The sequence below is a fragment of the Notothenia rossii genome (assembly GCF_949606895.1).
Source record: "Notothenia rossii genome assembly, chromosome: 4".
Lineage (NCBI taxonomy): Eukaryota > Metazoa > Chordata > Actinopteri > Perciformes > Nototheniidae > Notothenia > Notothenia rossii.
The window spans coordinates 35,353,498-35,363,482 of NC_136902.1; the positions used below are offsets into that span (position 1 = coordinate 35,353,498).

At 39.2% G+C, this 9,985-nt stretch overlaps 1 long non-coding RNA gene across 1 annotated transcript; it reads right to left on the reverse strand.

Moving 5' to 3' along the window:
• On the reverse strand, nt 1-2,610 carry LOC307038053. The gene is made up of 2 exons (XR_013807866.1): nt 2,299-2,610; nt 1-1,584 (listed from the first exon to the last, which is right to left on the reverse strand). It is a non-coding gene; the product is annotated as an uncharacterized lncRNA (long non-coding RNA).
• Between the last annotated feature and the right edge of the window lie 7,375 nt (nt 2,611-9,985).

The window sequence follows — 9,985 nt, forward strand, 5'->3', positions numbered from 1 at the left end:
TTGTATGTGTCACATGAAATCTTTATTAGGCAAGGCAAGGCAAGTTTATTTATATAGCACTTTTCAACACAAGGCAATTCAAAGTGCTTACAAAAAATGAAAGACATTAAGAAAATGGCATTTAAAATCAGTCATTAAAAAGAAAAGCTAATAAAATAAACATTAAAAGAAAAAATACATGGATAAAGGTTACAGTGCAGTCTAAGATATGAATAGTTCAATTAAAAGCAGCGACAAAAAGAAAAGTCTTCAGCCTGGATTTAAAAGTAGTAAGAGTTGCAGCGGACCTGCAGGTTTCTGGGAGTTTGTTCCAGATATTTGGAGCATAATAACTAAATGCTGCTTTACCATGTTTAGTTCTGACTCTGGGGACAGAAAGCTGACCAGTCCCTGAAGACCTGAGAGATCTGGATGGTTCATCATTTAGCAAGAGCTCAGAAATGCATTTTGGTCCTAAACCATTCAGTGCTTTATAAACAGCAGCAGTATTTTTGACACACAGGAAGCCAGTGTAAAGACTTCAGAACTGGAGCGATGTGATCCACTTTCTTAGTCTTAGTGAGGACTCGAGCAGCGGTGTTCTGAATCAGCTGCAGCTTTCTAATAGATTTTTTAGTGAGACCTGTGAAGACACCATTGCAGTAGTCCAGTCTACTGAAGATAAAAGCATGGACATGTTTTTCCAAATCCTGCTGTGACATTAGTCTTTGAATCCTAGATATGTTCTTTAGGTGATAGTAAGCTAAATTAGTAACTGTTTTAATGTGACTGTTGAAACCAATAACTAATTTAACCCGCTGACAAGAGAGCCCACCTCCGAAGATCGTGACTGGCTGAGGGACCGACCCGGGGGTAGGTTTTCAGAAATTTCTTGGCTTCTCTCCCCCGACCCAGAAAAGGAACACTACAGCTTGGAAACACTTACTGTTCCTGAAATGATCAAATCTGTTGGGCATCAGGGACCTGAGGCAATTGTGGCAAGCATGGCATTGTCTGAAGAGCAACAGAGGACAATTCAGGTGGCTACCACTGGTCAGCGAACCAACCCAAACTGGCATTTGTTCAGGAAAGGAAGGTTGACTGCCAGCAACTTTTGAGCTGTCCTGAGGTCAAAGCGTGTGACTTATTCCCTTATTGCCAGGGTGCTATGGCAACAACAGCCCCTTGATGGTGTTTTGTCTGTACAGTGGGGGACTATGAATGAATGTGAGGGCGTCAGGGCATTCACCACTGCAACCTAGATGCAGGTCCATGAGTCAGATTTGTGGCTCTCCCTATCAGGATTGTTGGGGGCATCTCCAGAATGTCTGGTAGGGTCTTCCGCTGTGCTGGAGGTAAAGTGTCCCTACGGAGCCAGGGAAATGACAATTAGTGAAGCATTGCAAATCAAGGGCTTCTGTGTCAGTAAGGAAGGAGAAACATTCAGCCTGCGTGAGGAACATCCTTACTGGCACCAAGTGCAAGGTCAGCTTCACCTCACTGCAAGGAAGAAGAAATAAAAAAATTGTGAATTGTTTTTAATTTACATTTACTCGCCTTTGCAATGTTGTGGTTGTTAGAGTGTTAGGTTTCCTGTCAGCTCGTCTGTTGGGAAGATATAAAATATTAGTTTCATGGAAGTCACACCGTCACATATACTGTAAGAGCATTAAGACATACAGTACATAGGCTAAAACAAAACATCTAAAGATATAACCTTGCACTTTGATAAGTCTCGTGAACATTTTCACTATTTTGACATTTTTATAGATGAAAATTAAACTAAAGAAATAAATGGTAGATTAATCCATATTGAAAATAGGTGTCAGCTGCTACACTAATTATAATAGTTATATTTCTTAATTAATAAAGATAAGATATTACTGTATTGATCCCAATTTGGGAAATGTTTGTGTTGCAGCAGCATAACAAGAAAAACAAAATATAAGTTATTATATATACAAAAGTATGTGAGGGATGGAATATTAAATTGAATATAAATGTAAAATGTACATGTGATTTTACGTCCAAGAGAAGCTATGGAGCAGAGAGTTCTCTGCCAGCCAGAGGTGATTTGTTATTAGTTCAATATGTCAAACTGATTTCCCTGACTACAATCTTTAGTTACATGGTGAAACGTTATGCTGCTTGTACTAATTAGACTTATCATATAAGCCACACAGGTTTTAATAGGATGTATTCATTATCTTTACTTATGTTGCGGTCTTTTCAGCAGTGCCATCTCTAAAACGGCGATACAGTCACTACCCATCATTTACATTTCACCGTGACATGGACAAAAATGTAACGTCAGTTTACCTCATGGCACAAATCCAGACTCTCCTTTGGAAAACATTGGCCGGGAAACGATAGAACAAGCACGTTTCATGCGAAGACCTGTGGCTGCAACCCGGAGCAAAGCAACAAACCATTGCGTAGCTAACTAGTAGCGCTAGCTTTAGCTAACGTTAGCTAACGAAACGAACTGCCGAGTAAAATTGGAAAACACTGGTAATGAATTATTCTATAATTTGTAAAACTACTGTGTTAAAAACGACAATTTCAAAAATACAGATTCTAATGGTCAGATATAGATATACAGATACTAAAGATAGGCAGGTACTTGCTTTCAAGCAGAACACAGGGGAAAACAAACTTACAGTAGCGGGAGTGTTTACGTGTTCTGCGTAATGACGTACAACGGCCTCGACAATTTCTGTAGTCCTATTCAGCCACTCGGTAACAACCATCGTTTTTCAGACACGTAAACTCTTCAAAAATCCCCAGTGGGGTCACTGCTGATGTATTTAATGTCGTAGAACAAAACGTGACTTATCTCTTAAATTTGTGTCAACCACAGACCTTATTTCGTGCTATTTTCCAAAACCCTATGGAAAAAATGCATTGCTTTTTGAGGAAGGAACCGGAAGTGCTAAAAATGCTAACTTACTTGCTGGTTTTACGACGCGTCACTGCGGTTCTCTATTCCAACCCAGTTTAGATTTAACCGCGCCCACTTCCTTATTATGCAAGAACGTAGCTTTAGCGTCATAGACTTCATCTTCGGCAGTTATAGCGGTCACAGTAATGCAGGATATTGAATAGTTGTTTTTTGTCTTTCCAAAGGATTTGTTGACTGAAAGTAAACGATCCTGTAATCAAAGCCATATCATCTCAAATGGTGTAAGTGCAGAATATTGAATATAACCTTGACTATTACTGTGTACTTCATTTATCTGACAGCATTATTTAATGATACTATTTTATATATATATATACACACATTTATTCATTTATATAATAACATATATGTATATATATATATATTTATAAACACACACTTATATGTAATCACACATGTATTTATTCATTTATACACACAGATGTATTCATTCATTTATAGACACACAGCATTATTTAATGATACTGTTTAAAAAAAATATATTAAAAAAATGTTTATATTCTCTTTAAATGTACTTCATGTGCTTGCATGTTATTCTTTGTAATGCCTTGTCTTTTATCTGGACAATAAGTCTGTTATTAAGTGGTATAGTTTAGATGATGATGATGATGATGATGATGATGATGATGAAGATGATGACGATGATGATGATGATGTGTAGGTGAGGCATTGATATGAGCAAACACATCCAATGTAATTTGATGTTCATCTTACTATTGAGAGATAGTCTTATCAGATACCTTCAACTGCGGGTAATCCTATTGTTCTGTGTGCCTCCAGAGCACACTAAAACACGAGGTCTGCAATGAAAGCAAAAAAAAAAGAGCCTATAGTTATTCAGGTACTATTCTGATGCTAATACTTTCGTAATTATACTGATGCTAATACTTTAGTACTTATACTTGAGTATTTCTACACTCTGGTACTTGTACAAGATCTTACCACTTCTTACACCTCTGGAAAGCACTTTTATGTAAAGGAATACATTTTTATAAATGTCCCAACATTTCATTTTTACATGGAATACATTTTTATAAATGTCCCAACATTTCATTTTTACATGGCAAAACCTTAATATCTTATTAATGTTAAAATAGACATTTATAACATATTATAAATGTCTATTAAATATTAAATAAACGTTAACATGTTACATGACAAACAAAAAAACGAAACATTATATATAGGCTATATATACAGATGTTTGCTAATGTATCCCTCTTATATCCATCAGGAATTAATATTAAATGATGAATTAATATTACCTCAGCACTGCATAAGTGTGGTCGTCAGTCATATTGACAAAGAAGCACTATTATATTGTATATTATGCCGTTTTTATAAGGAAGGTATTTTGCTTGTCAGATTCAGATTTCGCGGGTGTGCCATGTCTATGACGCTATCGCGTAGAGCTACGTCGATCCTTGCGTAATGCGGAAGTGTGAGTGGTTAAATCTAAACTGGGTTGGAATAACGATAGACGCCTCCGGGAAAAACAAAGTCCCGTACGGGACACGCCCCTTTTGGCTCAAATACGGGGCGTCCCGGCTAATACGGGACGGTTGGCAACCCTAAGCGTAGGGTACTGAAGGACGAGGCTGTTCCTACTTTGTTTGGACCAGCGGGAGATTCGGGTACACAACCTGTAAGCAGTAGTCGAGTTGAGGGGGGATGGGGGGGGATGGCATCCCCCTTAGGTATTAAAATGGTCAAAACCATCCCCCTTGTCCCCCTTCCCATCCCCTGTTATTTGATCAATTAATGTGGAAATATTGCCAATGTTTAATTTTCAACATTCTACATTTTATATGTGCACGTCACGTGCCCCTCGTCCACATTATTTTAGCCGCTAAAATACTGTTGACGAGGGGCTCGTGCACATATCACGATCACGAAATTGATGTCAAGTCAGTCAGCGTCAACGATAGCAGCGCAGCCTGTGCAAGCATCATGGCCAGTAAGCGACAAGGACAGCTTGACCTGAGGGACTACTTCGGCTTTAAGAGGACAAAAAGTACCACTGAAGGTAAGTCAAGAATACTTTTGATATGTCACCAAATGTGTAATCTCTGGACAGAGGCGATAACAACAGAGTTATAGTTTGGGAGCTTACGTTTTTTTTCTTGTTAACTAGCCTAACGCCAGGCAGCTAGTACTAGCTGCTATAGTAACCAACGTCAGGTTAGACCTTTCTTATATTCACAAAGTTAATGTCAGATTTGATTTCTTTTTCACATGGAATATCTCGCAGGGTTTCCCACAGCTCTTTACTGCTTAGGCGGCCGCATAAGCAACACACTTAACTAGCCTAGAGATGTTCAGTCGGGGAAAAAAGTTAAATGTAATTTAGGATGAGGCAGAGCAAGCTAGTGTACAAGCAGAGACGACAGGGGCAGAAGAACACAGAGAAGAACAGGTGTCGTTGACGGTTCCTGAAACAGCCGGTGAAGTTCAGTTAAGGATGGTAGATAGTCCAAGTTTGGGATTCTTCAGTATGAAAACTGGTTCCGAAAGAACCCATTTGAATTAAGGTTCCTGGAGGATCTTTAGGCTGATTTTGTGTATCAATTCGATGATCATGTATCCACTAGTGATTTAAGCACTTTGTTTGATAAGCTTTCCATTCATTTTAGTGAGATCATATAATATAAATTAAGTGTGAAAATTGCACCTTTAGTCACTGTGAGCGACCAAAATGTATTACTTAAAAAGCTTTAAATGTGATGCATGCCTCCGAATCGTGTGATAGCGGCTTCTGGTGGTTGAATGTCATCGCTCTTATTGTATATGAAAAAAAAACACAACTTGACAGTAGGCCTACTTCACTGTCTGCTCATCCTAACAAAACCATAATGCCGTTGTTTTCTTCATATAGAGGATAATCATGGCGAGGAAGCAGGAAGGAGAGCAGAGGAGCCTAGGGCTGGAGAAAGAACAGGTTTGATAATTCTAAATAGACACTTTTCTTTTTCGAAGAGGGGAAATGTATCTTACCAAGTGGGGTTTTAACATAGATTTTATGTTTTTGTGGTAGAAAAAAGAAGAGAGGAGGAGGCAGAAGCAGGGCGAGATAGTGTCGATGATTCTGACCAAAATAACCAGGGAGATAATGAGCAAGATATCCCTGAATGCTGGACATCTACCAAGTTCAGGGAGAAAAAAAAATATTATCCATGGCTAATATGTCAAAGCAAAAAACTTGGCTGCCTAACCTGCCAGAAAATGAAAGTGGTTGGGCCAAATACAGGTGGGAGCAGCCAGTTGCATATTGCTGAGGAGTGGTCCAACGTTAAGGTTACAGCCTATGGTACAAACCGAGCAGCACAGCTGCAGTCTCTTCGTAAGAAAATACACAAGCATAAAATGTCAGACTATCACCAAGCAGCTGAGAAAACCATGGAAAAAGCAAAAGAAAAGACATTGGAAACATTGACTTCTGAAATGCAAAGGGATCACTTCTTAACTACTGATAGGGTATTTCGTACAGTTTACAAGATTGTGAAATCTGGAAGGCCTTTCACAGATCTACCGTCCAATATTGATCTGCAAGTCTTGAATGGACTAGACATGGGAAGAACTTTACATTCAGACTATTCCTGTGCAACAATCAGCCAACACATAGCAAATGAAATGCGAAAGAGAGTAGTTGGAAAGGTCCTTCAAAGTGGAACAAAACTTTCTGTTATGATAGATGAAGCTACAACTGACAGTAAAAAATCAGTATTGATCATTTATATTAGAGCGAGCTTAGGGATGAGTGAAGAGCCCCTAACATTCTTCTTGGATCTAGTTGAGCTTTCTGCTACCAATGCAGGTGAAATCTATCAAGCTCTAATGAAAAATCTGTCACATCATGGCTTCTCTGAAGCTATTCTGAGTGAACGCTTTGTTTGCTTTGCATCAGATGGAGCTTCTGTAATGCTTGGAAGTAAAGCAGGTGTTGCAACCAAAATCGTAGAAAAGTTTCCAAACGTAATGGTGTGGCACTGCATGAACCACCGTCTTGAGCTGAGTGTTGGAGATGCTGTTGAAGAAACTGTAGGGATGAATGACTTCCAGTTTTTCTTTGACAAAGTGTACAGTCTCTATCATGCATCGGCCAAAAACCGCCGTGAGCTCACTGAATGTTGTGAGGAACTTGCTTTACAGTGTCTGAACATAGGGAGAATTCTCAGCACTAGATGGGTGGCATCCAGTTACAGGACCATTAAAGCTGTATGGCAGCAGTACCCTGCAATCCACAAGCACTTTTCCAATGCCTCAGTTGATCCTAAAAGAAGTTCAACAGAGAAATGCATGTTCAGTGGTTTAATAGATCGCCTTTCTAATGTCACCTTTGTGCACAATCTTGGAATCATGTATGATGCTTTAGAAGAGTTGTCTGAATTCTCTCTCTCTCTTCAAGACAGAAACATGACGCTCCCCAAGGCTTTAGCAATACTCAGTCGGCAGGTCCGTGTGTTTAAGTCCATGGCAGAGCAGCCTGGACCAGCGGCAGAAGTGGCTCAGACTGCAATCGGTTTGAAGCTATTCAAAGGGGTGCCACTAACAAATAATTTAAGACACAGCAGAGAAATAAACCACCAAAATTGTTTTCATGCTTTGGCTGCTAAAATTGAGACAAGAATGGGATCACTGCCTGGAAAACAGAGAAGCAAAGAAGAGTACCAGAGCTTTCTTGACAATGTCAAAGTGCTGCAGCCATCAAACTGGCCAGATGTGTGTGGTGTTCGTTATGCCGAAAAGGAAATACAGGAACTCTGCTACTTTTTCAAGCTTGATGATGGCAGACAAATTCAGAGAGGAATGAGGGAATATGTTGATATGGTGAAACTCAAAACTGTTGATGAAATGACACCACAAGCACCAGAAGAGCTAAAGCCCCTCCTTCAAGCAGTGAACACACTGGTCATCTCCACAGCTGAGTTTGAGCGTGGGTTCAGTCAGATGAACATTTTAACCACAACTAGAAGCACGCTAGAGGTAAAAAGTATGTCAGCCTTGCTTTTCATCAAGTGTGTTGGCCCTCCACTACAAATGTTCAAACCAGAAGTTTATGTCAAGTCTTGGCTTCAAAGTCGTAGCTTGGCTAATGATCTGAGAGCAAGAGCCCGGAAAGTTGTCATTAAAAAACATGATTATGAAACTCTTTGGAAGATCCTATGAGATACTACAGTATAGGGGAGAATTGGGTTGGTAGCCATTGAATAAAACTGTTTATTTGTATTTGTATATCATATTATATGTATTATTTTCAGATTTTGTAAATAGTATATTTGTTTAATCCATGTTCTTGCACTTGAATTAAAATGGACTTGACTAGAGAGGATTCATGTTCAATGTTTTGTGAGGTTTTGTTTCAACATTTAATGGATGAATTCCCAGTAGATTTATAGGTATTGTGAGTGTGAAGTTGAAGTTGAAGTTGCACTTGCACCCAGTGGGAAAATGTGTCCTCTGCATTTACCCTAACTATGTAGGAGCAGTGGTAGCCATGGGACCAACTCTAATTCTGAGGTGCCTTGGTCAAGATCAATGACAGGAGTATCTGACACGTAATATATCCATAGCATGCAAGTTGTTTTACAGTAATAGAATATAATAATTATCTTTGTGCTTAAACACTAATCAAAAGGGTAAAAGGGTACAACGTTGGTCTCCCACCAAATGCGCTGTCATCAGATCAAATTAAGGGCCCTTAAGGCAGTCAGCACCAAACATTTATCCAGTCTACTCAACTACCCTGAATTGCAGGTTAGTTTTTGTTTTTAATCTCCGGGGGGGGGGGCATGCAGATCCACCATCCCCCCTGGCTTTTTTTTACAACTTGACCACTGCCTGTAAGTAATAGTATGCATTGTTGTTTGTGTATTTGTGATGTTTAAAACAAACAAGGTATCTACCACGGCTAGTGGTTTAAATTTGTAAACGTTTTCCGGGCTGCTAAGCCATTGACACAGTGCTAACTGGGCTAACTAAGTTGCTAGTGTTTCCATATATCAACTCCAATGTCAGCAGATGGCCTTACATATGTAGCCTACATGTATCTCATAGCAGGAGAATGTCTACATTCACACACAAAATACTCAGACAGTATTCTCCGGGTGATTTACCGTACGGTCAGTCGCAAAACTTAATTACATTATAGCTGGCGTTCCCAGCGTGTATGCTACCGAGCCTAACAAGAAGGCTAGCAAGAGCTAGACATGAGCTTGCTAGGGAAAACATTGTTTTTAAACCAGCTACAATGAATGAGCGAACGTAGCAGACTACCCGTATAAGATTGCAGTTGTAAACATGTTCTTGCTAGCCTAATATGAACCACTAGCTGTTGTTGGCTGTTGTTGGTCGGCATATTACACTGAACAACTAGCAAACATAGGTTAGCATATTCATCTAGCTGGCAAGCTAACAAACCTAAAACAACTAAGTTTCTCTAATATTTTGTGATTTGCATTTGTTTTTGTTAGCAATGTGTCCAAGAAAGTGTTGTTTTAGGAAATTGACTGTTTTCATCGGATATAAAATTAATTTTATGAATGTAAAAACGTTAACTTTGTTAGAGTCAGAGATGGGGTCGTTACTAAACAAATGTAATATATTACACTACTTTGTTACTCTCTACATAAAGTAACTTGTTACTTTACTCGCCGAGCACCTACAAACTGCGCATTCGTAACTCTCCTTACCAGCAGGCGGCGGTGAATTAGTCATTCAAAACAGGCAAAAACCGGAAGACAGAGGAAGAACAGACTACGTGATATAAACAAACAACAAATAGCGTGTGCGTTAGCTTCACCTTAGCATGTGTTCTTTGCAGGTGTTTGTTGAGGTTTGACGTGGTGTTTACAGCAGTGGATAACAGCTTCTGGCCTGGACACAGTTTGCACCTCACCGTCACACACATTCCTGTCTATTCTTCAGACGAACTCAAAATAATGGGCATACCTTGAAGTATTATTTGAATTATTTGAAGTATTAAAGTAACGTGTTATGGCAGGAAAGTTCAATCTGGTATATTCATTTTAATGTCACCTTATATAT